We start from the raw sequence: 15,122 nt of genomic DNA, 5'->3' as shown, positions 1-15,122 counted from the left end.
GCCCGCCGGGGCGGGCGGGGCCGGGAGCTGAGGCTCGGGCTTCAGTCGGATCCCAGGGAAAGGTCTGGAGTTGGCAGAGTGAAGACAGCTTGAAGGGGGCTAGTGCGCCACGGCTGGCCGGGAGGGAGTTCGGGAGAAGTCTGGAGCTGCCGAAGAGGCAAGAGACCTTTTCCTCCCTCTTTGCTGCCTGGGCGCGAGGAGAGGGGATTAAGTGCGCCGCTTAAAGGAGCCCTAGAACCGGGCGCGGAGCTGCCGAAGAGACAAGAGACTTTTTCTTGCCTCTTTGCTTCCTTGGGTGTGAGGTGAGGGGATTAAGAGCACCGCGTAGAGGAGCTCCAGAAACGGGCGCGAGCCGCGGCTGTCGGCACGGACAGTAGAGACGGGTGTCGGACGCTAAGGTTGCCGCTGCCACCACCAAGAGGCCTGTGTGTGAGCACAGGTCACTCTCCACACCGGCCCTCCCGGGAGCCCGTGCAGTCCGCCACTACCGGGGTACCGGGATCCAGGGACAGCTTCCCCGGGAGAACGCACGGCGCGCCTTGGGCCTGTGCAGCGTCACGTCGGCCTCTGACGTCACGGACTCGCCCCGCCCCCGTGCCACTCCCTCCCCCCAGCCTGAGTGAGCTGGAGCCCCCGAATCAACTGCTCCTTTAACATCGTCCTGTCTGAGCGAAGGGCAGTCGCCCCTGGACAACCTACACGCAGAGGCGGGACCAAGTCCAAAGCTGAACCCCAGGAGCTGTGCGAACAGAGAGGAGAGGGGGAGATCTCTCCCAACAGCCTCAGAAGCGGCGGATTAAAGCTCCACAATCAACTTGAAGTGCCATGCATCTGTTGAAAACCTGAATAGACAACGAATCATCCCAAGTTGAGGAGGTGGACTTTGGGAGCAAGATATACTATTATTTTCCCCTTTTTTTTCTTTTTCTGGGTGTGTATGTGTGTGCTGCTGTGTGAGATTTTTGTCTGTATAGCTTTGCTTGCACCATTTGTCCTAGGGTTAGACCGACCCATTTTTCTGTTTTTTGTTTGTTTTTTTGGTTTTTTTGTTTTTTTTTTGTTTGTTTGTTTTTTAAAAGGAAATTTTTCTTCTTAATAATTATTTTTTATTTTAATAACTATACTTTATACTATTCTGTCTTCTCCCTTTCTTTCTTCCTTTCTTCCCTCCTTCCCTCCTTTCTTCCTTCCTTCCCCCTTCTTTCCTCCCTTCCTCTCTTCCTTGCTCCCTTTCTTCCTCTGCACCTTCCATCCTTGCTTTCTTGCTTCCTTCCTTCATTTCTTCCTTCCTTTCTTCCTTCCTTCCCTCCCTCCCTCCTTCCTTCCTTTTCTTTCCTCTCTATTTATTCTACCTTTTATTTTGAGCCGTGTGGAGTAAAGGTTCTTGGCGCCCCAGCCAGGCACCAGGGCGGTGTCCCTGAGGTGGGAGAACCAACCTCAAGACACTAGTCCACAAGAGACCTCCGAGCTCCACGTAATATCAGACGGCGAAAATCTCCCAGAGACCTCCATCTCAACACCAAGACCCAGCTTCACTCAAGGACCAGCAAAGAACAGTGCTGGACACCCTATCCCCAACAAAGAGCAAGACAGGTCTACAGCCCCATCCATTAGCAGAGAGACTGCCAAAAATCATAATAAGGTTACCAACATCCCCAAACACACCACCAGACGAGGACCTGCCCACCAGAAGGACAACATCCAGCCTCATCCACCAGAACAGAGGCACTAGTCCCCCCAACCAGGGAATCTACTCAACCCACTGAACCAACCTTAGCCACTGGGGACAGCCACCAAAAACAACGGGAACTACGAACCTGCAGCGTGCAAAAAGGAGACCTCAAACACAGTAAGATAAGCGAAATGAGAAGACAGAAAAACACACAACAGATGAAGGAGCAAGATAAAAACACACCAGACCTAACAGATGAAGAGGTAATAGCCAATCTACCTGAAAGAGAATTTAGAATAATGATGGTGAAGATGATGCAAAATCTTGGAAATAGAATAGACAATTTGCAAGAAACAGTTAACAGGGACCTAGAAGAAATAAAGAGGAAGCAAGCAACGATGAGCAACACAATAAATGAAATTAAAAATACTCTAGATGGGATCAATAGCAGAATAACTGAGGCAGAAGGACGGATAAGTGACCTGGAAGATAAAATAGTGGAAATAACTACTGCAGAGCAGAAGAAAGAAAAAAGAATGAAAAGAACTGAGGACAGTCTCAGAGACCTCTGGGACAACATTAAACGCACCAACATTCGAATTATAGGGGTCCCAGAAGAAGAAGAGAAAAAGAAAGGGACTGAGAAAATATTTGAAGAGATTATAGTTGAAAACTTCCCTAATATAGGAAAGGAAATAGTCAATCAAGTCCAGGAAGCACAGAGAGTTCCATACAGGATAAACCCAAAGAGAAACACGCCACGACACATAATAATCAAACTGTCAAAAATTAAATACAAAGAAAACATATTAAAAGCAGCAAGGGAAAAACAACAAATAACACACAAGGGAATCCCCATAAGATTAACATCTGATCTTTCAGCAGAAACTCTACAAGCCAGAAGGGAGTGGCAGGACATATTTAAAGTGATGAAGGAAAAAAACCTACAACCAAGATTACTCTACCCAGCAAGGATCTCATTCAGATTTGATGGAGAAATTAAAACCTTTACAGACAAGCAAAAACTGAGAGAGTTCAGCACCACCAAACCAGCTCTACAACAAATCCTAAAGGAACTTCTCTAGGCAAGAAACACAAGAGAAGGAAAAGACCTACAAGAACAACCCGAAACAAGTAAATGGTAATAGGAACATACATATCGATAATTACCTTAAATGTAAATGGATTAAATGCTCCCACCAAAAGACACAGACTGGCTGAATGGATACAAAAACAAGACCCATATATATGCTGTCTACAAGAGACCCACTTCAGACCTAGGGACACATACAGACTGAAAGTAAGGGGATGGAAAAAGATATTCCATGCAAATGGAAATCAGAAGAAAGCTGGAGTAGCAATTCTCATATCAGACAAAATAGACTTTAAAATAAAGACTATTACAAGAGACAAAGAAGGACACTACATAATGATCAAGGGATCGATCCATGAAGAAGATATAACAATTGTAAATATTTATGCACCCAACATAGGAGCACCTCAATACCTAAGGCAAATACTAACAGCCTTAAAAGGGGAAATCGACAGCAACACAATTATAATGGGGGACTTTAACACCCCACTTTCACCAATGGACAGATCATGCAAAATGAAAATAAATAAGGAAACACAAGCTTTAAATGATACATTACACAAGATGGACTTAATTGATATTTATAGGACATTCCATCCAAAAACAACAGAATACACATTTTTCTCAAGTGCTCATGGAACATTCTCCAGGATTGATCATATATTGGGTCACAAATCTAGCCTTGGCAAATTTAAGAAAATTGAAATCGTATCAAGTATCTTTTCCGACCACAACGCTATGAGACTAGATATCAATTATAGGAAAAGATCTGTAAAAAATACAAACACATGGAGGCTAAACAATACACTACTTAATAACGAAGTGATCACTGAAGAAATCAAAGAGGAAATCAAAAAATACTTAGAAACAAATCACAATGGAGACACAACGACCCAAAACCTATGGGATACAGCAAAAGCAGTTCTAAGAGGCAAGTTTATAGCAATACAATCATACCTTAAGAAACAGGAAACATCTCGAATAAACAACCTAACTTTGCACTTAAAGCAATTAGAGAAAGAAGAACAAAAAAACCCCAAATTTAGCAGAAGGAAAGAAATCATAAAGATCAGATCAGAAATAAATGAAAAAGAAGTGAAGGAAACAATAGCAAAGATCAATAAAACTAAAAGCTGGTTCTTTGAGAAGATAAATAAAATTGATAAACCATTAGCCAGACTCATCAAGAATAAAAGGGAGAAGACTCAAATCAATAGAATTAGAAATGAAAAAGGAGATATAACAACTGACACTGCAGAAATACAAAAGATTATTAGAGATTACTACAAGCAACTGTATGCCAATAAAATGGACAACCTGGAAGAAATGGACAAATTCTTAGAAATGCACAACCTGCCGAGACTGAACCAGGAAGAAATAGAAAATATGAACAGACCAATCACAAGCACTGAAATTGAAACTGTGATTAAAAATTTTCCAGCAAACAAAAGTCCAGGACCAGATGGCTTCACAGGCGAATTCTATCAAACATTTAGAGAAGAGCTAACACCTATCCTTCTCAAACTCTTCCAACAGATAGCAGAGGGAGGAACACTCCCAAACTCATTCTATGAGGCCAACATCACCCTGATACCAAAACCAGACAAAGACGTCACAAAGAAAGAAAACTACAGGCCAATATCACTGATGAACATAGATGCAAAAATCCTCAACAAAATATTAGCAAACAGAATCCAACAGCACATTAAAAGGATCATACACCATGATCAAGTGGGGTTTATCCCAGGAATGCAAGGATTCTTCAATATACGCAAATCAATCAATGTGATACACCATATCAACAAACTGAAGGAGAAAAACCATATGATCATCTCAATAGATGCAGAGAAAGCTTTTGACAAAATTCAACACTCATTTATGATAAAAACCTTGCAGAAAGTGGGCATAGAGGGAACTTTCCTCAACATAATAAAGGCCATATATGACAAACCCACAGCTAGCATCGTTCTCAATGGTGAGAAACTGAAACCATTTCCACTAAGATCAGGAACAAGACAAGGTTGCCCACTCTCACCACTCTTATTCAACATAGTTTTGGAAGTTCTAGCCACAGCAATCAGAGAAGAAAAAGAAATAAAAGGAATCCAAATAGGAAAAGAAGAAGTAAAGCTGTCACTGTTTGCAGATGACATGATACTATACATAGAGAATCCTAAGGATGCTACCAGAAAACTACTAGAGCTAATCAATGAATTTGGTAAAGTTGCAGGATACAAAATTAATGCACAGAAATCTCTGGCATTCTTATACACTAATGATGAAAAATCTGAGAGTGAAATTAAGAAAACGCTCCCATTTACCATTGCAACAAAAAGAATAAAATATCTAGGAATAAACCTACCTAAGGAGACAAAAGACTTGTATGCAGAAAACTATAAGACACTGATGAAAGAAATTAAAGATGATACAAATAGGTGGAGAAATATACCATGTTCTTGGATTGGAAGAATCAACATTGTGAAAATGACTATACTACCCAAAGCAATCTACCGATTCAATGCAATCCCTATCAAATTACCACTGGCATTTTTTACAGAACTAGAACAAAAAATTTCACAATTTGTATGGAAACACAAAAGACCGCGAATAGCCAAAGCAATCTTGAGAACGAGAAATGGAGCTGGAGGAATTAGGCTCCCTGACTTCAGACTCTACTACAAGGCTACAGTAATCAAGACAATATGGTACTGGCACAAAAACAGAAATATAGATCAATGGAACAGGATAGAGAGCCCAGAGATAAACCCCCACACATATGGTCACCTTATCTTTGATAAAGGAGGGAAGGATATACAGTGGAGAAAAGACAGCCTCTTCAATAAGTGGTGCTGGGAAAACTGGACAGCTACATGTAAAAGTATGAAATTAGAACAATCCCTAACACCACACACAAAAATAAACTCAAAATGGGTTAAAGACCTAAATGTAAGGCCAGACACTATCAAACTCTTAGAGGAAAACATAGGCAGAACACTATACGACATAAATCACAGCAAGATCCTTTTTGACCCATCTCCTAGAGAAATGGAAATAAAAACACAAATAAACAAATGGGACCTAATGAAACTTAAAAGCTTTTGCACAGCAAAGGATACCATAAACAAGACCAAAAGACAACCCTCAGAATGGGAGAAAATATTTGCAAATGAAGCAACTGACAAAGGATTAATTTCCAAAATTTATAAGCAACTCATGCAGCTCAATAACAAAAAAACAAACAACCCAATCCAAAAATGGGCAGAAGAACTAAATAGACATTTCTCCAAAGAAGATATACAGATTGCTAACAAACACATGAAAGAATGCTCAACCTCATTAATCATTAGAGAAATGCAAGTCAAAACTACAATGAGATATCATCTCACACCGGTCAGATTGGCCATCATCAAAAACTCTAGAAACAATAAATGCTGCAGAGGGTGTGGAGAAAAGGGAACCCTCTTGCACTGCTGGTGGGAATGTAAATTGATACAGCCGCTATGGAGAACAGTATGGAGGTTCCTTAAAAAACTACAAATAGAACTACCATACGACCCAGCAATCCCACTACTGGGAATATACCCTGAGAAAACTATAATTCAGAAAGACTCATGTACCAAAATGTTCATTGCAGCTCTATTTACAATAGCCAGGACATGGAAGCAACCTAAGTGTCCATCAACAGATGAATGGATAAAGAAGATGTGGCACATATATACAATGGAATATTACTCAGCCATAAAAAGAAATGAAACTGAGTTATTTATAATGAGGTGGATGGACCTGGAGTCTGTCATACAGAGTGAAGTAAGTCAGAAGGAGAAAAACAAATACCGTATGCTAACACATATATATGGACTCTAAGGGAAAAAAATGTCATGAAGAGGTTAGTGGTAGGACGGGAATAAAACACAGACTTACTCGAGCATGGACTTGAGGATATGGGGAGGGGGAGGGGTGGGCTGTGACGAAGTGGGGGAGTGGCAGGGACATATATACACTATCAAATGTAAATTAGATAGCTGGTGGGAAGCTGCTGCATAGCACAGGGAGATCACCTCTGTGCTTTGTGACCGCCTGGGGGGGTGGGATAGGGAGGGTGGGAGAGAGGGTGATGCAAGAGGGAGGAGATGTGGGAGCATGTGTGTATGTATAACTGATTTAGTTTGTTGTAAAGGGAAAACTAACACACTATTGTAAAACAATTATACTCCAATAAAGATGTTAAAAAAAAAAAAAAAAAAAAAAAAAAGAATCCACTCTGACGGGAAACATTTCATTCTATAAAAAAATATATTCTCTTCTTCTTGCTATTGGTAGTTCTGAATGTTAGATATTTTTCTCCCATGGGGTCAAAAGGTACCTAACTATATGACTATAAGTGGAAAAACAGGGGGCGACAGAAATCAGGTACTGGCAGTTTTTCCATTTTCGTGTGTGTGAATGTTTACTATCAATGCGGGGACATGAAGCATTAACGCAAGTCAAAATGTTTCCGTGAACAAGTTTCAGCAGTTCAACCTTGTAACAATTATAAATAAACCTGTTAAATTTTTCTGGACAGTGCCAGCATTTGGATTTTTTTTTAAACAGGTAAATGTCTTATTGACTGAAACTAAATGGTGTTTGCAGCGTTTTTATCATACAGTGGATTCCATCCATTCACTATACTTTTCTAACTACATGCAGGTACATATTTTTAATGTTGTCTGTCTTCTGTGCTGTTCCTGTAAGTTTGCTATTAAAATACGTTGAAGTATAAAAAAGAAAGAAATCCTGAGTCTGCTGTGTTCATCCACGTTGCCCTGGAAACCCCACCCGTCTCACAACTGAACCCCACATCCTGCCGAAAACCTCCCCTGGCTCCCTTGACGGAGGAGGGCTCATCCTCCTTGGAGCACTCCCAGCAGTACGTGCTCTTTCTGAAGAGCTTACCTACTGCTCTGTCGGATGATCTTTTCTTTCATTTCTCCGTAAGCTCTCTAAAGACAGGAAGTGCCAGGAATGGGACTGCCTTGCACACCGGGGATGGTCATTATGTGTTTGCCAGATGAAAAAACAGGATGAAGAGGATGAGAGGATGAAACACAAATGAGCAGTGACCTCCAGGGCCACCTCCTGGTGTGAACCACAAAGAAGCCAGGCACTCTGAGACTGTAAGTTAACCTCACCTTTTGGTAGTTTGTAACCCTAAGATCTGTCACATAGCAGTGAAGGATCATTATGCCCTTGACTAGATGGGGTTAAACTAAAGGGGATATGGTGGTAGATGCATACTAATAGGGGGAAAGAAAAGGAAAAACAGCTTCAGAAGATAATTCTAGAAGGGGCAGTGACTGTGGGACCAAAATGATGTCCAAGACAGGGGATGAGAGGGGAAACAAGTTGAGGGGAACTCTGGGGGAGGCTGTTGGTTTCATCACTGGGTATCCGAGATGGTGACAGGAAAAGATCAGAAGGGTGATGAGGGGGAACTGAATGGACTCCTGCATCCAAGGCCTGGAAATCTCTGATCCACAGCGAGCCCCACCCATCAGCATCGGTGGGATCCTAGGCAAGTCTGTCTCAGGTTCTGCATAAGTAAAATGGGCAAAGTTGGAGAACCACAGAACACTGTTAAGCTAGATGAATAGGGGGTGACTGATCCTAGTTACTGGTTTTCGAACTGTGTTCCGAAGGACTTCAGGGTCCCCAGAGACGTTTCCGGGGTTTCACAAATTTTTTAATTTGAATTTTGTTTCCGTTGTTTAAAGTATCTTCTCTTAAAACAACTGGTTAGAAAAAGTCTTATACTATAGAGATGCTCAACAAAACTTCCACATACCGCTGGATGTGGAGTTTGAACTTTGAAATCCTATGCTAATTTGCTCAGGAATATTAATGCTTGGCAGTGGTCTTGTTTGCTTATTTGTTTTATCACATTCAGGTCCACATATCTACTCATGTAAAACTGCACAACAGCAAACGCTATGAGACCCTGATTAAATGCTAGATGAGGGTCAGTCATAAACTGTAAGTTTCAAAGACATCTGTCTGATCACTCCTAATTATAAGTAGCAGTTACAGTCTTTAGAGAATGCTAATGACTCAACTCTGAAACAATTTCCTACTACTTCTCTTTCCAGCCTCGGTACAGCTTTACATTAAGAGCAACTTAGAGTGCTTGGAAAACTGTGTTAAAACAAAAATACTAGCCATTAACATCTGCTATCAGGGTGAATCTGGACTTCCACTATTTTGCAACCAAAATGCGGCACAGAAATCAACTGTGTGCTAACCTTGACACGAGCGCACACTACGCCTGACTCTGCTCACCAGAGCAGCTCACTGGCCTAGTCATCCACTTTAAAAGGAAGTAGGATAAATTTAAAAGTATAAAGTACCTTCATGCAGACTGGGACACTACATGAGATCTTGCTCAGCAACATAATAACCAAGTACAAACTCTTGATTCACAGAGAAGGATACTGAGGTCCTGAAAACGTTATGTTTTCCAACTAGAGTCAGAATCAAACCATGACTCAAGTCCTGCTTCCTGATCCGATTTGGTCTCCACCACACCAAGCTGCGTCTCTCAGCTGCCTGCAGAAACTCAAAATGGAAGAGACTTACCAATATGAAACACCAACCAGAAACCACAGTCTGGTGACAGTAAGGAACTGTGAGTCTCCTGCGATGTCCCACCAGCCACGAGGAGCTGGGAGAATCAGCAGATGAAAGGAAGAGAAACATACATCCACGGAATTACTGGTGCAAGGCAGGCAGATGGCCTAGGCTGGGGTGGGAGTCTTGCTCTAAATATGGTGTCTTCTGTTGTTAAAAGGAGAAACTGAGCAGGAGGGAAGGACAAGCAAAGCAGACTTTTCTTCCAAAATCAGCCCAAATTCCTGGGAAGATGCTCCGAGGCTAGATGCTCACTCCCTGGATGGCTCGGTGCCACGAAACTGAAGCCAGCCCCCAATATGAGGTGTGAGTCCTTGACAGCTGTGCTAGCCATGAGCTCCCCTCCCAATCTGTGGAGCAAAGGAGCCCAGGAACCAACGGTGGTGGGATACTGCTGCAGCACATATGGACGGGGCCCTTCTCTTCCACTTTCCTGACTCGGTTCTCTGACAAATCCTGGGCCTTTATAAAAAGGAAAAACACATCTGAAGTGAAAACAGCCTGCACTTTTTAGAACCGGCTAAACAAGTCTTATCTTGAGTCACTAACCAAAAGACACCCACTAAAACAACACACCTTTGCTATTCTCGAGACCGGGGGGAGAGGGGTGGTTGCTTTCTGATGCCTGGGTCTTACACGGCCCGTCCTTTTTATTTCATTTTTTTTTTAATTTTTTGAATTTTATTTTATTTATTTTTTTATACAGTAGGTTCTTATTAGTCATCCATTTTATACACATCGGTGTATACATGTCAATTCCAATCTCCCAATTCAGCACACCACCACCACCACCACCCCGCCCCTTTCCCCCCTTTGTGTCCATACGTTTGTTCTCTGCATCTGTGTCTCAACTGCTGCCCTGCAAACCGGTTCATCTGTACCATTTTTCTAGGTTCCACATGTATGCGTTAATATACAATATTCATTTTCCCTTTCTGACTTACTTCACTCTGTATGACAGTCTCTAGGATCCATCCTCGTCTCTACAAATGACCCAATTTCGCTCCTTTTTATGGCTGAGTGATATTCCATTGTACATATGTACCACACCTTCTTTATCCATTCATCTGTCGATGGGCATTTAGGTTGCTTCTATGACCTGCCTATTGTAAATAGTGCTGCAATGAACATTGGGGTGCATGTGTCTTTTTGAATTATGGTTTTCTCTGGGTTTATGCCCAGTAGTGGGATTGCTGGGTCATCAGCTCATCCCTTTTACCTTTGAAGTGATCAAACCAAGACAGTCCTGTGCCCAGCTTGCATTTATTAGGCTGCACTTGCATTCTTGGTGTGGGCGGGGAAGGGAAACAGCCAGCCCTGCCCACCTGAAGCAGGATCTGCCTTGCAGTTACACTGCTTGCTAAGTGTAGCTCAGGGCTCCTTAACTGACATCAACAGCTAAATAAATTTTCAAACACTGTAATAACGCTAATGACTCTGTATCCAGAATAGGCCTTCCTACCGGCCCCCTCTATTCCATCCCACCCTCCACTCCCTTCCAACTGTCCTCTGGTCACTGTGCATGTGGCCATGTCCACTAGGGGGAGCAGAGGGGCAGGAAAAACAGTTGGAAACACACATGGATGAACTGTACTCTGCCTCTCAGGCAGGAGGCATGCACATTATTGGCAGTTGGACTAAAGAGAGAGGTGACAAAAGAATGAGAAGGAAGCTGTCACTTCTGGATAAGAATCTTCCCATGTTCTGTAAGTTTCATTTACCAGGCTCACAGGTTGTTCACAGTTGACAGAATTTCCCATCAACAACAAAAAAATGAAACCACAGCAACTCTAAGAATTCTGAAAACATCTACTAAACCAAAACAAAAAGCACGGGTCCCTGAAAAATGAAATAAATCCATTTAATCCAAGGTGTCTCGATTCTTGGCACAACTGACATTTGAGGCCAGAGCATTCTTTGTCACAGGGGGCTGTCTTGCGTGTTGTAGGATGTTAGGCAGCATCCCTGTCCTCTAGCTACTACACGCCTTTAGAGATAGATGCCATTAGAACCCGCCACCACCAACCATGACAACATAAATGTCTCCTGACATTGTCAAATGTTCCCTAAAGGATAAAAGCACCCAGGTTGATAACCACCGCTTTAGCCCATCAGCAGGACCTTACCCGCCCCATAGGATGAGGCTCAGGGTAGGGCAGCCCATAGGACTAGATCGCAGGGCAAGGAGACGCAAACCAAGTAAACTCAGGAGCCAGTCACCAGCCCTGAAGATGTGCAGGCTCAGAGCCCTGAGCTAAGATTAGAGGCCACACAGAGACGAGAGGGGGGCAGATCCCTGACGCTGTCCCAAGCTGACTGACGGATGAGTCTCATTTTCTTCCACATCCTTCAGTGCCAACACTATCCTGGCACCCACCAAGGAGTTCATGCCTGGGCTGGCTATGCCCCCATGTACTAATTAGTATATGGCATTGACGCTCCACTCCACAAAGATCCTACTCTACAAATCAAGGTACAGGGAAGAAGGCTTTGAGAAGACAAAAGCTGAATGATGCTACATCAGACAGCCTTAAATAGAAAAGGATTGTCATCTGGCTTCCAGCCCAGGAAACCATGAACACATATTGTGACAGGTCGATAATGACTCTCTAGGAAGAAAAAAAGGAATGGTCTGTGAAAAGATCACAGGGTGTGTAAATTCGTTAGGTAGGTCTCCTTGATGTTGGATGAAAAACTCAAAGATTCGCTTCCACTCAGAGGCAAAGAACAGTAAAGCCACAAAGGAATTTTATGGTAAGTACAAAATGCACTTTTTTCCTCGGAGGATCAGACTTCTGGCAACTCCTTATATGTAGAAAACCCCCACGAATGATAACAGACCCCAGATGGCCCCAGTAATAAAGAAAACAAGAGTCACAAAAATCATCAAAATTACTTCCAAAAACTAGGACAATGCCCTGAAGATAAAGCTCATTATTCAACAAGTGCTCCCTGAACCCTACAAGTCAACCACCCCAGGACCCCACTCCGCCATCCGGAGAGCAGCACACGCTGGGGCTGGCTCAAGAGTCTGCACTGTCTGCAGGAACGGGACAGCCTTTCAAGCACGAGATCTGATAAAGACCAGCAGGTTACAAGTTTTTAAAACGAGCTGGCGGGGACTTCCCTGGTGGCGCGGTGGTTGGGAATCCGCCTGCCAATGCAGGGGACACGGGTTTGAGCCCTGGTCCGGGAAGATCCCACATGCCGCAGAGCAACTAAGCCCGTGCCCACAACTACTGAGCCTGCGCTCTAGAGCCCATGAGCCACAACTACTGAGCCTGCGAGCCACAACTACTGAAGCCCGCGCACCTAGAACCCGTGCTCCACAAGAGAAGCCACCGCAATGAGAAGCCCGCGCACCACAACGAAGAGTAGCCCTCGCTTGCCCCGACTAGAGAAAGCCCGCGCGCAGCAACGAAGACCCAACGCAGCCAATAAATAAATAAATAAATAAAAACTAGCTGGTGAGTGAGAAGATGAGCACACATGTGCGAACATGCACACACCATCAGCAAAAGTGGCCACTCAGAGGCTTATCAAACGTAAATGCTTTAATGAATTTCCCATCACTTCTAAAACGGGGTTATAGCAAATCCCCATGGAACGCAAAGCCCAGGCTCTGGCAGAACCTGGGTCATAAATGCCCCAAGTCTGAATTTTCTTAGGGAAGAACTCAACCATTAGATGCTTACTTGTCCCTTAATTTATAAATGAAGGTCAACTCTACCAACACTGCATATACCTGGTCACAAGGCATAGGAGCACACAAATGATTAATTATCTCAAGCTAAAGTGGAGCATCTCACGAGAGTTCCCTGCCCTCAGAGTTAAGGATTGCCTAAATCCAGGCCTCTCAACCGTGATATACTTAAGAATCACCTGGGCTCCTTTTTTAAAAAAAAAAAAAAAGACAGCTGCTAGGTCTCACACCTAAAGATTCTGATCAACTTGGTCTGAGGTGCGGCCCAAGCCGGGGTATTTTTATGTAATACATGGGCAGACATGATAACTATTACATCCTTGGAAAGATGTCCTTTCTATCATGTCTATGGATCCTATCTCGTGGGATCCAAAACATGGTCTACTCCAGTATTTAAGATCATAAACTCTCTTCCCTGGACAAAGACAATCTACATGCAAGGTACTCTGGTTTTCTCCTTAAAGAATCATGCGCTGGTCTTCTCAGACCGATGCCCAAGAAGCCCTGCCCAAGGAGGCAGTCTTTCAGGAAGAGCTAGTCCACTACAGAGCCCCATTAGACCTCTATGGCACGGAAGGACTTGTTGGACTGTTGGGGCTTTTATTAACCTCTCCTTGGCATTTGGCTCCAAAGATGAGAGATTATCTGAGGCTAAACTAATGGCCTCAATGTCTACCAATGCATCTAGTAACCAGCACCTCTATAATCTTGCTACTCAAAACCTGGCCTGCAGACCAGCAGCACTGAGATGAGCTGGTAGACTGTTAGAAATCTCAGGCCCAATCCCAGACCAAATGAGAACTGGTATTTAGAACGCGATCCTCAGGTATTTGTTTGCACATTAAAGTTTTGAGAGGCATTGTTTTTTATCTCATCCAGGATACTAAGAATGAGGGCCAATCGGACACGACTTTCCAGTGGGGGGTGATGGAGAATATGGCACAATTCTTCTCCTTTTCATAATGTGCAAAGAACTTAATGATTTGGTATTACTTCTGAATAAACTGGAGGCATGTCAGGAAGACCGGTTGTCTTATAGACACTCTTAGAGTTACTGTAAGATGCATCCCGCTGAGATGAGAATGACATCGGCAGATGGCAGAGTTTTATCACTGTGAATTAGGAGTGCTTATAAGACAACTGGCCATGCTTTCTAACTGCAGGATTTTGATCCATTTTGCTAAAATCCAAGACACAATGTGGATCCATGTCTTCCAACTTTAACTCCGATATAGCAAATAACTCTATACAACGAATCACTCTATGCAGCTACCCATCATATACTCTGTGCTGCTCAAAGTTAGACATCAGCAGGGGGTTACTGGGCTTTTGTTGTCTTTTAATTGCTCAAGTACTCAGTTTAGAAAACCTGCTTAAGGATCCTGACCATTGTCCCACATGACTTCAAAGTGAAACAGCCTTCAACTCAGGTAAGCATCCTTTATCAGGGCCTTAATTTTGCCTAAGATGATGTGAACCAATATTTAAGTTTCTAGAAATGCCTCTAATTCTTATATCTTCCAGGGCATATAACTAACTGACTTTATGGCCACTGAAAGCCTTTCAAAGCTTTGCTGAAAGAAACTATTTTTGAAAGATGACTTAAGTTCTTTCTGAAAGAAACTATTTGAAGGATGACTTAATCCATCTACTGTTCTGATCGACTTTGCCCAAACTTCTGTAACAAACAAGCTCCTTTAACAGTCTTTCTTTCTCTCACACACATATGCATAGGCACACATACCTTAGGAACTTTCTAATCCTTTCTTAATTCCTATTTCATTTTTGAAACAAGATATTAGTTTATGAAGTTCATTCATTTTGATACCATCTTTGTTCATGTGCAAAATGATTAACGACAAATTACCTTTTACCCATTTAGCGTGTAACACACAGCATCTAATTATGTAAGAAAAAAGTATGACTGGTCAACAAAATCAATTACACAATTACAGTCTTATTAGTATACATTTTGCATGGGGACCCAACGT

The 15,122-nt window shown here is 42.8% G+C and overlaps 1 protein-coding gene across 3 annotated transcripts in view; it reads right to left on the bottom strand.

Annotated features, from left to right (window-relative positions):
- MGAT5 (alpha-1,6-mannosylglycoprotein 6-beta-N-acetylglucosaminyltransferase) overlaps positions 1-15,122 on the bottom strand; it is a 389,028-nt gene that overhangs the window by 245,892 nt on the left and 128,014 nt on the right. The gene's annotated exons all lie outside the window — the stretch shown is intronic.

The sequence above is a fragment of the Kogia breviceps genome, chromosome 2 (genome assembly GCF_026419965.1).
Source record: "Kogia breviceps isolate mKogBre1 chromosome 2, mKogBre1 haplotype 1, whole genome shotgun sequence".
NCBI lineage: Eukaryota > Metazoa > Chordata > Mammalia > Artiodactyla > Physeteridae > Kogia > Kogia breviceps.
Note: the sequence above shows the minus strand (reverse complement) of the source record. Positions and strands in the feature narration are given on the sequence as shown.